Source organism: Hirundo rustica, chromosome Z, assembly GCF_015227805.2.
Source record: "Hirundo rustica isolate bHirRus1 chromosome Z, bHirRus1.pri.v3, whole genome shotgun sequence".
NCBI classification, from domain to species: Eukaryota; Metazoa; Chordata; class Aves; order Passeriformes; family Hirundinidae; genus Hirundo; species Hirundo rustica.
Window position 1 is genome coordinate 77,331,308 of NC_053488.1, and position 18,043 is coordinate 77,349,350.

Below are 18,043 nucleotides of genomic sequence, written 5' to 3' on the forward strand. Positions count from 1 at the left end.
TTTGGCTGCAAATACCATTGTCCTTGCTTGCTTATCTAGAAATTCTGTGGCTGGGAATTTGCCCAGTGGGCCGTATTCCAAAAGCAGTTTTGTCTGGATTTTGTGAATGAAGGAGACCCTTATCCAATTCCAAACCGCATTAAAAAAAAAAATCATAAAAAATAACTTCCCTTCCTTAACAAGCAACTAACAATTCAGAAGTGAACCTTCTGAAGCTTATTCACCGAGTGAAAAAGAAGGAAATCTTCCAGTGGAGTTGTGGTTATAGTGGATTATGTAATCTAAAAATGTGTATTCTATTTCATCTGTTGAAGGCTGTTTTTTTGGGAGATGTTTTGTCCTCCTCTTGCTCCTCCAGGGGGGAAGGAGGAGGATGCCTCCTGATAATGGCCCAGCCGTTAAATCCAGGTGGGGCAGTGTTTCTTATCTTTCACCACCCCTCCATCCCCTGGGGGCACATCTTGTGATAATGGGCCATTAGGGCCCACCGATGCCATGACACATTCCATCATCCCATTGTGAGATGCTCCAACCAGTGGGGCAGGAGCCAGCTGTTCCTAGCTAGACAAAACTGGCACTGAAGGACACAAAGTATCCTGTTTTTCCACTGGATTCCTGTCGGGGGCTTACCCCAACATTGAGGTGGCTTCAGGGTCCTTGCTCCCCTGCACAGCTCCAAGCTGAGCCGAAGGAAGAGACTGAGTTCTCAGGTTTAGATTTTTCAACGTTGCATACTTCGTTTATTATTTCTTATCTTACAATTTTCTCGGAGTCCGACAAGATGTTCACAGCTGCATGGATTCCTCACGTCTCCCCCCGAGCTGGGCTGTCCTTATCTTTTATACTAATTACTACGTATTTCTTGTTTGCTATTTCTTACCAATGTCTATCACTATTACTAAAAAGGTCATCTTTACTTTGACCCAATCCTCACTAACTACTTTGTGCCACGTCAATGCAGCAATGGAGTGAGGGAAGGAGAAGGAGAAGAAGGAGACAACACCCCAGATTCTCCATCTTGTCCCCATTCACTTCAATGCTAGGAACCTAAAACTACTATTTTTCACATTCTTGTGGCCTGTAAACCTTCTCTCAGTGTCAGAAGCTTTTCCCATGGACTGAAATCAAAGCCAGTGTCTCTCTGAGCTCTGGGCTGGGGTCCCAGACCCCCCTGCCCAGGTCCCTGCCCTCCAGGGCAACCAAAGGAATGCCCTGGACTCCAACATCTCCCCCTCCTGTTTGAACCAAAAACACCTCCTTGGCCACCTTGTCCATGGCTTGCCGTATACATAGAAACAAACACGGCAAAATCATGAGAAGGATTAAAAGCCCTACTAAAATATATATAACTATCTTCAAAATTTCCTTCCACAATGGTGAAAGGTCAAACAAATTGAACAAACCATTCATCCATGACCCAGTTACCTCTCCAAGTTTGTTGACACTCTCCTTCAATTGCCTGATGTTTTCATGAATGGATTTGGAATGATCCGACAAATTCATGCAGCACATTCCCTCAAATTCCTCACACCCATGCCCGTGGGTCAGCAGAAGATAATCAATCGCTGCCCTGTTTTGGAGACTTGCTTGTCTTACACTATCAATGTCTAACAACATGTCACTCAGTGCAAGAGAGACAGCTCGGGCATGTTTGCTCAACCAACAACCCACGTGATCCAATTGTGTCAAGGCTGCTCCTGACGCTGCCTGTGGTGAAAAAATTGCAACTGCAATTCTCTGAGCCTTGCTCCATGTGTGAACATCATCATCACAATTTGGATCATACATCTGAACCGATCTTTTCCCTCTCTGTTTTAGTTTTCTCATCAATGTCATGTCGGGTGTTAGCAATGAAAGCATTCCAATGCTGCAAGGACCACCTGTGGCATTTGCAGGAATTGCGGGCCAAATTTTGTCCCCACAAATGAAAAAATTTCCCCTCGGCAACTGAGCTGGAACATGATTGGATGGTTTCTTCAGCATCTTCGTGTAATTACACCAAGATGATGAATTTCTGTAAAAATTGAGGTTTGGGGTGATGTCTACAGTTCTATTTCTTGTCACCCCAGAAAGGCCAAATTTCACACAGAATTGCATATGGACCGATCCAAGAATTTCCAGTTCCTGAGGTTCAAAAGGAGCCGCAGGAAGGAATTTCGTCCAAACATCCCATTGGTCCACTGGATCTACAATGGACTTTGAAATCTCTGGAGGGATGTTTTCTGGAATCAGCCATTTGCTCACTGGCAACCCCACTAAACAAGTTGAAAAAGGTTTCCCTGGTCTTGAGTGAGTCAGGCAGATGGTGTCCAAACCTGATGCATTGGCTAGAGTTTCCCAAACATTCTCTTTTGGTTGAGCCACGGGCAAAACTGCCGCATTGCTCAAGGCAACCAAGAAGAGAATGAGGCACGAGGATAGTTCTTTCATTTTCAATGCCCTCTTTTCCCTGGGAATCCCTAGAAACGCAACACCACCCAAGACCCCAAGAAAACAAGTCCCAAAGTCTCTTTTGCACGTAGAATGAAAGGATGTCTGCTGTCTTGACACCGGCTCATGTCTGCGTGCCCACTTCTCTTCCTCCCGTCTTGGGGTCTGTCTCTGCTTGCGTCTGGACTCGGTACGGTTTCACGTGCCTCGCCGCCAGCCACTTTGGCCCAGCTGCTGTGGAGACACAAGCATATCCCTTGCCCCAAGTTATTAATTTGAATGGCCCTTCAATTTGTCCTGTTTCTGGGTTTCTGACCAAAACCAAAGGATTTTCCTTCAGTTTTGCTCTCGTGATGTTTGAAAAATGCCTGATGATTGGTGGAGTTGGCTCTGCAAAAGAGCAATTTAGAAAATTCAACACATACAAGGCTTTATTCAAGCGCATGTATGGTGTTGCGTCTGCTTCTCCTCTTTTTTGTCTGTCCAAAAGGGATTTTAATGTTTGATGCGTCCTTTCAATGATTGCTTGACCTGTTGGAGGGTGTGGGATACCAAAGGTATGATGGACACCCCACCTCTTCAGGAATTTGTCAAGCACTTTCCCTATATATGTTGGTCCATTGTCTGTTTTGATTTCTTGTGGCACGCCCAAAGATGCGAATGCCTGCAAGAAATGTCGACAAGCATGTTGTGCTGTCTCACCTGTGTGCAGTGATGCGAAGACTGCACCTGAAAATGTGTCAACTGAAACATGAACATTTTTGAGTTTCCCAAAAGATGGATATTTCGTGACATCAGTTCGCCATAACTGCAAACTGTGCAATCCTCTTGGATTGACTGCTCCCATGGAAGTAGGAGGCTGAACAAGCTGACAATCAGGGCAAGCACTAATGATTTCCTTTGCCTGACTTCTGGAAATGTGAAAAGTGTCCATTAGTGCTTGAGCATTCTGATGAAAGAATGCATGACTCAATTTTGCCTGTTCAAAAATGTTCGGTAAAGTCCTTGAAATTGGCATGGTCAATTTGTCTGCATGCTCATTGCCTTCTGCTAAAAAACCTGGAAGAGAAAAATGTGCTCTGATGTGTGAGACAAAATATTTATGTTTTCTGTTTTGCAACAATGTCCTCATGCACAATAGATATGAATACAAATTTTCATTGTCAACTTCTCTCAAAAGTGAACCGTCAAGTCTTTTGACCACATTAGCTACATAAGCTGAATCTGTGATCAAATTAAAAGGTTGCTGGAACAGCTCAAAAGCTCTGACCACTGCTGCTAATTCCACTATTTGTGGTGACCCTTGTACTATTCTTATATCTGATTTCCACTCCCCTGTGATGTCATCCTGCCATGTACTTACTGATTTGTGAGTTTTTCCAGAGCCATCGGTAAATACTGTTATTGCATCCAATGGCACCTCACTTATTTTTGGCTTTTCTCTGAAACTTAATTTTGCTTTCAACAGCCTGTGGCTTGGGAAATGAATAGTACAAACACCTGAATAATCTAACATTGCAATCTGCAAGTCCTCTGATTTTTGCAGTGCCCAATCAAAATAATCTTTTTTCAAAGGCAGGTAAATTGTTGTAAAGTCTTTGCCTGCCATTGCTTGCAGCCTGGTCCTAGCTTTGATGATGATCTGAGCTATCATTTCCAGACTTGAGAGGATCGTCCTCGGAGACCTGTAAGATAAAAAAATCCACTCCAAAATCAACAATGGGTCTTTTTGTGATGAATCCCACTGAAAAATCAACCCATATAACTGTATTTTTTCCCCCAACACTGCAAGAAAGAAAGGCAAAGATGTTACAAAATGATGTGCCTGTCTCTGCTGGAGGGCTCCAGCAATTTTCTCAAGGGCTTCCCGAGCCTCAGGAGTGAGGCTCCTGTGGGATTTGATGTTACTGTCCCCTTTCAAAAGATTGAACAACGGCGCAAGTTCATAATTTGTGATCCCCAAGATGGATCTCATCCAGTTGACCTCTCCCAAAAGTTGTTGCAAATCCTGTAAGTTGTTAACTTCTGTTCTTATTTCAATTTACTGTGGTTTCACTGTTTGTTCAGTGATTTTCCATCCTAGGTATTTCCAAGGTGCAATTTCCTGGATTTTTGAAGTGGAAATTTCCAAACCTGCATTTTGCACCTCTGTGATCACACAGTCACGAGCCCTCTGCAATTCCTGTTGTGTCGGGGCAGCAATGAGCAGATCATCCATGTAATGAATGATTTTTGCTCCTGGATGTTTCTCTCAAGCTGGACACAGTGCCTGTGCAACAAACCATTGGCAGATGGTCGGAGAGTTCTTGAGACCTTGAGGAAGAACAACCCAATGGTATCTCTGCAGAGGCTCCTCCCTGTTGACGTTTGGGATGGAAAAGGCAAATCGAGGAGCATCATCTGGATGAAGTGGGATGCTGAAAAAACAATCTTTGAGATCAATGATCACCAGTGGCCAATCTCTCGGAATCATTGAGAGAGATGGAAGCCCCAGCTGAAGTGGTCCCATTTCCTCAATGACCTCATTGATTTTTCTGAGATCATGAAGCAATCTCCATGAGCCAGGGGCTTTCTTGCGAACGACAAAAACTGGGGAATTCCAGGGACTGTTTGTCGGTACAATGTGTCCCTTTTCCAATTGTTCCCTGACCAAGTTTTTGAGAGCACTCAATTTTTTCCTCTCAAGGGGCCACTGATCCACCCAGACAGGATTGTCTGTTTTCCAGGTCAGTTTCAAAGTGGTGAGTGCCACAGTGACCCCCACTAAAAATCCACTTCCAACCTCACGCCCCATTGCACTAAAGTGTCCCTTCCCCACACTGTGATGGGTCTTTGCACAACAAATGGGCAAATGATTGCAGTCTTACCTCCTGGCCCCGAGACAACAATCGCATCTTCACTCTGCAGACACAAGGTGTTCCCCCCTATGCCTGAAAGAGGACTCAAGGGAGCAATTAAATTCCAACTCTTGGGCCAAAAAAGATATGAAATTACCGTGACGTCCGCCCCCATGTCGAGCATCCCTTTGACTGCGATTGTTTTGTCACCCTGGGTCAATTCACAGACGAGAATTGGTCTGTCTCGGCCTATGTGTTTCACCCAGGAGGCATGAACCTCCATGTGCTCACCTGAAGGAGGATCTTGTTCCCGGAGCACTGGCAAGGCTTGTTCTGCAGCATGGGGTGGTAATGCAATTGCCCTGGCAATTGAGGTATTCGGGGGAATGATCAATGGTGGCTGATGAGGCTTTGCTAAAACTGTCAACTCATCATTGTGATCTGCTGAAATGACAGAAGGGTAAATAACAAGTCCTAAAACACTGCTTCTGTCCTTACCTATAATTAGAAAGTCTGCCTCTTCCACGAGGATCCAGTGACACCAGTGGGTATCACTGCATAATTGTCATCCAAAAAACATATCACTTTGGAAGTTGCCAAATTGCATTGCGCCCCGGGTGGTAATAACTCTGGATCACTGGGGATCCTACAAATTGTCCTGCTGAGGGCGTCAGAATGCTGTTCCCCGATGATTGTCACCCTTGCGGAGCTTGCTCTTGAGTCATCACCATCACTTGTGTCGTCGGCGTTGATGATCCACGCTCCTTCTGGAGTTTCCCGACTGAGTTCCTCCACTTGCATTGTTTCTTGCAGGACGACGCTTCCTTCTCCCACATGCCGAACAATGATCAGATGAGTCTGCATTGTTTGTAATTTGTGGGCAGTCCTTCTTGAAATGCCCTGGTTTGCCACACTTGTAACACTGTCTTTGTTGAAAATTTGCAAATGCTTCTTTGACAGCTTTTTCCACATGATCTCCTAAAATTGTTGCAACGTGCTGTGGTGTCCCCACCTTGCTGCATGCCTCTAGAATTTCTGCCATGGTGGGTTGGCCTGGCACCGCACTGATGACTCGCTTGCATTCTGGATTGGCATTTGCAAATGCAAGACACCGGATCAAATGTGACTTCACTCCCTCATCAATGACTTGCCTGTCCACTGCTTGTGTGAGACGGTCGATGAATGAAGCGAAGGGTTCTGAAGGACCTTGCTTTACATCTGTAAAAAGACTTTCTGTGACTCCTGCTGGTGGAATCTGCACCATTGCCTTTCTGGCTGCATCTTTGATGTCTGTCAGAACATCTCGAGGAAGAAAGCTGGCTTGACGAGCTGCACTGTCAAGTGGTGGATCACCGGCCAATTGTGCCACTGTGAAGCCTGCATTTGCCCCTCCTTGGTATTTGATTCTGTAATCATTTAAAATTTTTCTCCATTTTGCTTCCCAGAGAATGAATTGTGAGTCGCTTAGGATCATGGTTGCAAGAGATCGGAGGTCAAATGGTGTTAAATCATAAATACTAAATGTCCCTTTCAAAAGTTGTTTGAAATATGGAGACCCCAATCCATTATCACGAACGGCTTTCATCAGATCCCTGACGACTTCACGATCCAATCTCTCCCATTTTGGGTTTGCATCATGTGCATCATATGTCACTGGCATAGCTATGCCTTTTGGATCCATTGAAAGTGTATCCCCTTTCAATGCAAATTTCTTTATGTCTGTCCAGTCTGTTGGACAAAATTCTGGCTTGGCAGAAGCCTGTGCGGTGCCTGCCTCTGAAATTGTTCCCTTTGTTTTTGCTTTCACTGCTGCTTCTTCTTTCTCAGGACCCACTTGTTTTGGAGGCTTCACTTCCTCGGGTTTTGTTTCTTTTTCTGTTTCTTTTTCTTTCTCTTTTTCTTTCTCTTTTTCTTTCTCTTTTTCTTTTTCTTTCTCTTTTTCTTTCACTCACTGAACAGGAATCAGAGCTTGCTGAGCATCCTCAAATTTTTCTGAAACTTCCTTCCCTGGAAGAAAAATCTGAGAGAAAGAAGACGTGGGGTCATGGCAAAATGCTGTTTCAGTGAACCTTCGAAAAAAATTGTTCATAAAGTCCTCAGATAACAAAAATGACGAAGCTTGTCGTGTAAGCTCAAGTGCCTTTACTCTCCTGGCAGGGATTGTCACCGTGTCCAATTCGCACTGACCAGCACAGCCACAGGCTAGCTCAGAGTTTCACTGTGACAACGTGGTATGATCGGGGCGGCGGACAAAGCGCGCCGCTTCCTCTCTGTGGGATCTTGGATCTCACCCTCAGCAACAGGCACGTTGATGACGTAAGCGACCTCGGCAACTGAATGAAAGGCGGACTCTCCCGAGCAGGATGCAACGTAGGTTTATTGAGGCAGAGGGATGCGGAGCTCTGCACGCTGCAACCTGCTGCCCAGGAGAGACCCTGAGGCCAGGCGTGCGACAGGTTTTAAGGGGGGGTGGAAACAGGGGTGGCGACAACCGGTCAGCCAGTCACAGGAATCAGGGGTTAACTGGGGGTGTGAACAATGGAACTGGGGACCAACCACGAAATGATGGGAGGGGGTCTCCCGGGCCCCAGCCTATCACTCGACACCCCTCCTGGAGTTTTCTAGAAGCCAGGGAAGGGTCTCTGAGTGACAGGCAGGCGACCATGAGGGGGGGGGGGGGGCGGATTGACAGCGACAGGTGCAGGGAAGGGATGAATGACAGAAAACGTCTGGTTTTACAATAGACAAAACAACCAATGCAGAAGGGAAAACCAATGCAGAACACGGGTATACAGTGAACTAAACCATTATAAAAATAACTTTAAAATCTTACAAAAATAACTTAATAACTTAATAAAACAATTCTCACACCACCACAAGGGATCCCTTCTGATCTGTGATTCTGATTATATCTTCATCTGTGATTGACATCTCGTGGTCCTCATCAATAACATCATCATCCCTCACCATTGGCAAAGGTTCTCTCGGCTTCTGTTTGAATCACTGTTCTGAAGAAGTTGATTTTTTGTATGAAATTGGAAAAAAAACGATGCAATGTGGGCACATCCTCCCATACCGATCCTTCGGTGGATGCAACTGATGATCTCCGTGCTCGCTGCCTCTCTGCCCCGCCTCTCGGTGATGACGGCACGCTGGCAGCTGTCCTCTGTGGGCTCGGAGTTCTCAAGTATCTTTTAAGTTCTGGAAAAGCCTGTAAAATCTGAGAAATTTTCGGACGCGCACCCGTCCGTAACACCTCGGCAGCTGTCCCTGAATCACCGCACGCAGGCGGCTCAAGGTCATAGCTGCCCGTGGGCGGAGTCGGGCTCCGCAGCCCCTGCCGCCTGGGGGTGGTGCCTTCGAGACTCTCCCCGCCTCGGCCACGCCCCGTCACCGCCCATTCCGCCCCTGCCAGTCCTGGCCCTGCGGAATCCGACGGGATGCCCCGTCCTGTCTGGCGCTCAAGGTCCACCCCGTCACTTTCGTCATCGGAATCAGCCTGCCCCCGAATAGAAATGCACCCTGGGCTTCTACCTGCCCCTGCCGCGCATGCGCCTGGACCGGCCGCTGAGCCTTCTGGGGTTTGTAGTTCTCGGCTCGATACTTCTGCTTTCGGCACTTCCCTCCCGGCGCTCTGCGACGCGATATTTTGAGCTGTGTCACTTCCCGTAGCTTGCGTCATCGGCGCGCGCCGAGCTGCCTGCTCTGTTCTCATCCCCCCAGCTCCAGAATCTCCGCCCGCGGACTCCTTTTCATCACGACCCGCGTCTATATCTCCCGACGCACCCTGCGATCACGCCCCGTCGCATCCCGCCGCATTTCGACGCGATAGGTTAGATTCGGTCCCTCGCACGGCTTCCATCCCCCGCGCAGCCTCGCCCCCCCGCTGCTCCAACGGCGCCTGACCTGCCTCTTTCCCCCCTCCGTTCTCTTCCCTCGCACCCGGTTTTTCCACGGGAAGGGAAAGAAGCAACGGCGACTGAGGAGTGTGTCGGCGCGGTGACCCCGGAGGAGTAAATGGGCTCCTTGGTGGACTACTTCTCCCCTCCCCCTCTCTATATAAATGAGGGGTTTGTTCTGGGACTGCTTCAAAGAAAAGCATGTCAAATTCCTCCTGTTCCCTTGGATGTATTAAAAGTTTGGGTTTTCCTGGCATTAATTTTGGGGTTTCTGACGAGGTTTCTGTTGGACCTTGAAATACCTGTGTTCTTTCCCCTCCCCCTTCCCATTCCCTTGGGGGAGGTACCGACCTCGGAGTTAGCATAGCTCTCTGTCCTGGCTATGTGCTATACTCCCTTTGTTTGCCTGGCTGCTGTCCAACCCTGCAGCTCTCTCTACTATATTCTGTTATAACTTCTAACATAATTCTTCCCGCTGATAAAAGCTTTGTGGGTATTTTCTGCTTTTGTGTGGCCTTATCATAAAGATTTCTGTTTACTTCTTGCCAAAAACCTGGCTCAAAAAGAGACTGGGTCTCACATTGTGAATAATTACATTTGACCCATAACATCAGGGCTTCGAGCTCTTTATCTTTCAGCACTGCATTATATTTTGATATCAATTCTTTTAGATTTTCTAATATTATTGTTCTCTCTTGGGAACTAGTTCCCCCCATCTCGCGGTGTGTTCTGAATTTCACAGGTCTTACCAAAGTGAAACTTTCCCCAGCTGTGGTCCGATTCGTTTCAGAGGCGTCCCGATCTCCGTCCAGCAGATATCAGGGTGACGGGTTCCTGGGCCCAGTGGAAAGCCGTCGTCTGGAACGAACTGGAGTGAGCTGGTGTTGTGGCCAGACAGGTGTTTCTTCTCCGGAGTTGTTGGCTTGGCTGTTTGATGTTCTGGGAGCTTTTTGATGTTTCTGCAGAGGTTGCTGCGACCCTTTTCAGCATTCCTTTTCAGGAGTGCCAGTCAGGAAAGTCAGATGTCGTCCAACCTGGGTCAGCAGGTGCTTCTTCTCACTCAGTCAGGGACGCCAGATGTTTCTGCCCAGTTAGGGACGCCTGATGTTTCTGCACACCCAGGGACGACTGATGTCTCTGCCCAGTCAGGGACGCCAGATGTTTCTGCCCACTCAGGGACGCCAGATGTCAGGGGCTTACCCCAACATTGAGGTGGTTTCAGGGTCCTTGCTCCCCTTCACAGCTCCAAGCCGAGCCGAAGGAAGAGACTGAGTTCTCAGGTTTAGATTTTTCAACGTTGCATACTTCGTTTATTATTTCTTATCTTACAATTTTCTCGGAGTCCGACAAGATGTTCACAGCTGCATGGATTCCTCACGTCTCCCCCCGAGCTGGGCTGTCCTTATCTTTTATACTAATTACTACGTATTTCTTGTTTGCTATTTCTTACCAATGTCTATCACTATTACTAAAAAGGTCATCTTTACTTTGATCCAATCCTCACTAACTACTTTGTGCCACGTCAATGCAGCAATGGAGTGAGGGAAGGAGAAGGAGAAGAAGAAGGAGACAACGCCCCAGATTCTCCATCTTGTCCCCATTCACTTCAATGCTAGGAACTTAAAACTACTATTTTTCACATTCTTGTGGCCTGTAAACCTTCTCTCAGTGTCGGAAGTTTTTCCCATGGACTGAAATCAAAGCCAGTGTCTCTCTGAGCTCTGGGCTGGGGTCCCAGACCCCCCTGCCCAGGTCCCTGACCCTCCAGGGCAACCAAAGGAATGCCCTGGACTCCAACAGATTCCCCGAGGAAGACTGGACCCATCTTACCACCACTGGATTTTCTACAGGACCATCGCTACTCCACAGAGCCACATCTGTTCCTCCAGGAGGACTTCTTTGGACTGCTTCCAACACCCTGACCAACAGGGTGCCAGGTCGTATCCCTGACTCTGTCATGGTTTTTTCCAGGATCCTTGTTTGCTTCCTTGCTTGTATTTTTGTACTACTACATTTGTATTTTCCTTTTATTTTTAATATTCCTGGTGAAGAACGGTTCCTCCTATTTCCCATATCTTTGCCTAAAAGCCCTTAATTGCAAAATTATAATAACTAGAGAGAAGGGGGTTTACATTCTCCATTCCAAGGGAGGCTGTCGTTTCCCCTGGCAGACAACTGTCTTTCGAAACCAAGACAGGGGTTTATGGAGTTTTTATTCTGACTCATAGCTGGCACTGGAGAAAGCCATGTCTCTGGAAGTGTCAGTGTCATCTGTCTGCCATAAATTGTTTTGCTCCAACAATCAGAGGCATCAGGCTGGAGAGAGGCTCGGCTGATGTTAGGAACAGAAGCTGCGGCAAGGAGAAAAAAAGAAATGAACTTTTACTTTCCAAACCCATCTCCCCACAGGCTCAAGCATGATTCCTCTGGTTCCCAGAAATACACAGAAATAGGGCTGAGAAGACCATTTGGACCTAGGTGTTCATGCCCAAGATCTTGCTGATGCCGTTTGGTTTTTGCCTTTCTTCTTTTATATGTTTTCTATATTCTTCACACATATATTGTAGCTCTATAGCCTATTGTATTTGTGACTTGTTTTCCCAGTATTTTTCCATGGCCTTTCCCCAAGCAGAAAGAGAAATATACTTCAGAGCTCCAGGCCCCAGGGTGTCCAAGGCCCCAGTACTATCTTGGTTCTTCCTGGAAACCAAGGCCAAGAACAACTCTTCCAGACATGTTTTCATGGACAGAGCACAGCCAGTGCCGGGGGGGGACCCCAGAAAAGGAGCTTGACCTGGGGGATAATTGCATCACCACTTATCCTCCAAATTTGTCAATTTTATCAATTATGCTTATTTCTTATAACATATAAAAATGTACTCATCCCTAGAGGGAGTGAGCTTTGTGGACATCTTTGCAAGACATAACTGCCTCTGAGGGTCTTAATTAAAGGTCCCTTTTTATTTTACCCTCTTACTGAAATTATTTGAGTTTCATTTCCAGGAAAAAGGCAACATTGCCATCACAGGCAAACATGGCCCATAATTCCACTAATCCATTCATCAAGTTGTCTTCAGTTTGCTGGCATTTTTACCCTGCTAGTTCTGTGGGAATGCTGCTTGCTGTCCAAGAGCTTTTTTTGCCTGTTCTTTTCAGGCAAGCCCAGATACTTGCTTACCTTCCTCTTTTCTGCAGATATGGGATATTGCAGTTGTTGAAAAAAGATGAGGGACCAAACCATTCCTCAGGAAACTCCAACATGTCTTAAGAAATGTTGATCCCAGTAGGCCTTAGGCCCTTGTTCTGTCAATTGACAGGGGTGTTTTAAGGGACACAGACAACAATGGAAAGAAAGGTCATATTTTACTAGGAATATTAAGGCAACAGAAAAGTAAAATTCAATAAAACCACATGCTTGGCTTTAGCAACAAGCAAAACCAAGAAAGGTAATCGCATTACAAGAGACAGGATAGTGATTGAGAAAGATCCATCGCCAATGGCCTAAATGCTTTACCATCATCCAGAGTCCACAGTTGCTGTGGAGATCTGTTTTGCAGAGAGGATCTGGAGAACCCTTCCCAGCAACTGGGAGAATCCTACACAGTGCATCCACCTGTAGCTGAGGTCTCCAAATTCACCTTGAAAGTGGCTCCAGCTGTTATAGGCCCAAATCAAGTCAAAGTGACTTTTAGCACAGAAACACCTGGATCTGATGGCGCACTTCCTGACCAGCAGAGGCCAGTCCTTGTCTGGAAGGATTTCCCCGAAAATATCCTATGAACAAGCTTCCATTCATGTCAGTTAGGAAAACTGCTTAAAGTGACGCACTACTTGCAGATCACAGAATCACAGAATGTCCAGGTTGGAAGAGACCTTCAAGATCATCAAGTTCAACCCATGCCCTAACACCTCAACTAGAAGTGGAATGCACCACCCTAAGTTGTGACTGGTTTAGGTGCACAGAATGTAGAGTTGTGGTTTGCCCACATACCAGGAGCCAGGATTCTGAGAGGCCTGTGTTTAAGTTGTGAAAGATCCAGAAGGAAGCAGATCTAGCACTGAAAAGACTAGTGACAACAGGCTGAGTACTCCAGGGTAATAAAAATAGCGGGTGCTATGGGTGAACAGAACTGGAAACAATTTGCAGGCAAGAACAGATCTTGAAAGAGTGGAGTGCGACCTCTGTAAATGGGTACCAGAAACCTACCAGGTAAAGTCAAAGAATTAGGAGAGAGCCGAGAGTCAGTGGGCGAAGAAAACCGAAAAGCAACAGTAGGGAGCAAGACCAGATTAACCCCTAACCTTGCCACGAAGAAGACGCAGACCCCAACTGTTGGTGGCAACCCAGGAGGTTGGTGGAACAGAAGGGTACGTTATACTGGACCCCTGCTCATAATCATCACCTTAAGCCTAAATCTGGCCTGGGCAGGGCCATGAAACTAGAGAGGCACTTGTACAATTGAAATAATACAACCAGGGTTCTTATTCCTTTTCATCCTTAACTGCAAAGGCTTCTCCAGGATGTACAGCAAACAGATTATCTAGATTGTCTTCTCACAATAACAGAAAACTCTCCTTTAATAAGCCTGAATTGCACCATTCTCATCTATATTAAGGAATTTCAGGTACTCTCTGCTATAAATAAGTGACTTTTGTGCAACAGGGTTGATAGATGACAAACCCCAATTAACAAGAGTGGTATTTGTTAAAGCTACCATTACTCATCACACACTTTAAACAGCCCAAAGCTATTATGGCTCCTTGTGAAATATTTCTGGTGGATTACACATCCTTGTGTTAAGAGGGAATTAGGACTTAAAGCCAGTATTTATGCACATATAAGCCTTGTGCATGAACACTGCATATTCAAAATGAAAACCAAATATCATCTGTACAGGATAAACACTGCAATAATATGAATGCACTTCTCCCATCAGGTTCACAGGCAGCTTAACCAATTCTGTGCTTGCAAAGAATCTGTTCTGGCATCTTTGGGGTCACTGAACCAGGGAAAGTCACACATAAATACTGTAGGACCATGACAATCTCTCCAGATACAAACAAGTCTCCAGGTGACACAAGTGACTACAGCAACCTCCAGTCACAGCAGGAGACCCAGGTTTCCTGTGTTCTCTTTGTCCTCATGGGTTTGTAATTCACGCTCACATATGGGTTTGAGTTGGAAGGGACTTAAAGATCCTCTAGATCCAGCCCCTCTGCCATAGGAAGGGGCACCTTCCACTAGGCCAGGTAGCTCAGATCCCATCCAAGCATTGGCAAATACCCAAGAACAGTTTTCCTGTTTTACAAGGTTAAATTTCCATGTTCCTATACACAGATGGCTCTAGTCTCACAGAGTATCGCTGGGTTGGTCGGAATTATCTCCACAACCCAGCAGAGGTCATATTTTGGATGGCTCTCACTGCTCCCAAGGCCCCAGGAACCAGCCACTGCCTCTCCTCCTGCTGCTTTCCCTTCCAGGATCAGTGATTTCCTGCTGCTTCCTCCACATATGAGACAACTGGAAGAGACAAGGGACTGAGGATGTGGCTTCTGACAGCGACTTAACACTCAGCTGAGTATTTTATTCTCCTGCCACTAAGCTGTCAGGCTGCCTACACAAGTCCTCCTGCTTGGAAAGGGGCTGGTGTGAGCATCAGGAATTGTTGCTGGCTGGAACATTTCAAAGAGCTGGACAAAAGAAGCATTTTGTGGAAGGCCACCAGCTGCCCTTTGTCAGTAGCACAAGGTGTGAAGGTCCCCTTTGAAGGCCATCCCTGCACCAGGACAACCTGGCCTTCTCCACTACCTGGAACACCTTTTCAGGCTTTTGTGCTGGCCCTGTCCCTCACGCCGGAGAAGCAGGTTGCTGTTGGAACTCACACATCCACAGTTTCCGGCTGGATTACTTTGTCTTACCACAGACAACCCTGGAGACAACACTACACTGAGGCTCAATCTGCAAAAAAAGGGGATTTTGTTCCAGCTTTTCCCTTGGACCAGCATGCAGCAAGGGCCCAATTCAGGTCTCTGTGTGGGCTGGCAGTCAGCTTCTGTTGGGAATTCAAAGCTTTTACTCTACTTTCCACAGCAAATAATGGAGGAAAACCCAGCTGCACCCAACCCCAAATTTCACTCTAAAAAAGATAATTTTCATTTTCCTCTATTCAAGCCATGAAGAAAACAAATTTTATTGAGTGTGCTGGAGACACAGTATCCTCCAAGACTATTCATGAGTAGGACAATGTTCCAGAGGAAGACTGGCAAAGTTACTGATGCTTAGGAAGCTTTGCAAAACCTTCCCACCTGTAGTGGTATTGCACCCTCCTGAGCTCCTGGAGGCCTCAGTCACCTCAGGCACAGTTTGGACAGGAAGGGGATGGTTCAGTTTGTGAGATGTCAGGACAGGAGGAGGGAACATTTTGCAAACACTGTGTCTTAGTTTGAAAGACAGGTGTCTACTAGGGAGGGGCAGAGCCTCCCTTGGAATGGAGAATTCAAGGCCCGCCCCCCCCCAAATTATTATAATTTTGAAAATTAAGTGGGCTCGCAGGCAAAGATATGGGGATAGGAATAACCGTTCTTTACCCAATAGCTACAGCATTAATAATAAACAGAACCAGGAACCCAGTAACAGCTTCCCTGACCGCAGGCGCTTTCCCCTTTGGTGCAGTTCCGGTCACAGCCGGCAGGGGCGCTGGCAGGCTCCTGGTGGGCAGGGCAGGTGCGATGATCCCCACGTGGCTGCAGGGGGCGCTGTGGCGCGGGCTGGGGGACCACGCGGTAATGGCGGCTTTGTCCAAGCTGGGAAGGGGTGGAAGAGATGTACCGAAAACTCCGTAGCAGTGGCTGAAGATGCGGGAGGTCTCAGCAGGCAGGGGGTGCGGGCCACAGAGCAGCAAAAAAGACTCTGAGCAGTGCCCAGAAAGCAGCAGGGGGGTGGGACATCAGCGACCCCGCTCCCAGCCTGGCGACAAGCCCCTCTTTTAGTGAGGCAGGAGATAACAAGGTCCCAGTTCAGTGGCTGCTCCCAGAAGCAGAGGCTCACCCCACACCAGAAGAAACAGGACCAACCTGGACTTCTGTCACAGGAGTGACTTCTTTTCTCCAAGCAGCAGCCTGGCTGTCCTCTCTCTGAAAAGCCAAGAACAAGAGCGAGCAGCTGCCCCCAGCCCAAGAAACTCCCCGAGACCCAAAAAAAATGTGTTGCCAGTTGCTACATGTGATAAACGCCAATCACTTGTTTTAAAATTTTAAAAGTTTAATAGTAAATAAGATGGTTATAAAAAATAGAATTAGAGTAAAAAAAATGAACAATTTTAGAGGTAGGACAATACGAGACAATAAAAAACAAAGTTACAGACATCTGGGTGCCTCTTCCGAGCAAAAAAGCTCCGAAGAAGGACCTCTGTTAACAAAGGACTATCTCTTAAAAGCAATAGCCTGTTGAATATTCATTCATTTCATACATGATGCATAAATTCCATTCAAACAAAGAATTGTCTCTGGTTAGTATCACTTTCTTCTTTTAATCTCCATGGCGTCAACGGGGTTGAGCAAGGCAGAAGAAATTGGTCTCTTCTGATAAGGAAGTAGTAAATCCTTTTTTTCTCTGAAAGATTTACTGTGGTTGCTACATAAAAACGACATTTTAACTACACAACTTCATTTACTATACTATCAAAATATTAATACAACACCAACAATTAACACAACACAACACATATAGTAAATATCTTGTGCAGAGCCATATAATATGCACTTTTCACACTACAACTCCCCTCCTTTGGCCGCTTCGTTCTGCTTAAGTACCTACAAGTACCCAGTAGTTGGTTTCCTAGCGACTTATGGGGAAAAATTCTATAAGTAAAAAAAAGAAACAAATCTAACCCCCAACACACTGATATGAGGGCAGGACTGCTTTCATTTAATGGTGCCAAGTGGCAGTACAGATTTAATGTGAGGGAGGTGCCAAAGGACAAAAATTCTCAGTGAGAAGGACATCTTCCGCTCACACAGCAAGGTAAGAGAAGGGAAAGTGCAATCTATCTTTCATGGAAAGTGTTCAGTTTTTAACAAAGCTCCTAAAAGCTTTTAACAAAGCTTCTAACAAAGCTTTTAACAAGGCTCCTCTCCCAAAGTGATGAAAGATTATGTTTAAATGATGAAACTGACTGAAAATCACAGGTTGTGTCTATGCTGTTTTATAAGACGGTTAACAATTTGTAGGGGGAGGGAGGAGTGTTTTGAAGTTTCTTTTTTTGTTCAACTTTTTTTTTTCCTTTTCCATTCTTTTAGTATGTTAATAAAACCATTTGTTTATCTTTAAGTCTGAGCACTTTGCTTCTCCTGATCTTATACCACAGGGGGAAAAAAGAGAGTAAACACTAAGACCACTACATAAATTTGGCAAACAGAATTCAGCAAATGTGAAACCACTACAGCTGGGCATGGCTGGAGATTTCCATGGCCAAAATTCTCCAGCATTTATATCTGCTCATCACTGTGATGTGCGGAGAGAAGACTCTATAACTCACAGAGTGGTTATGAGAGTAGGTATGAATTTATTCAGCGCTGAGGTGCATGGGGATAACTCCTCAAAGACATGCACACCTGGGAGCTTTGTTTCTCCCTTTTTATCTCTACAAACTAGGGTTACATGATACGCCTAATACATATTTATTTCCTAACCCCGCCTGTCCCCGCTTCGTATTAAAATTAGTTCCACGCCTATTTGAGGCTGCGCACTGCTCCTTATTGATCACTTCGGTGGTCGTCGGGGGTCTTTGGGGATGAAGCACATAGTCATCCTCTGAGTTGAACTTTTCAACTTGTCTCCTTGCGCATGCTCTGTTGTCCCTTTGGCCATCTCCTATA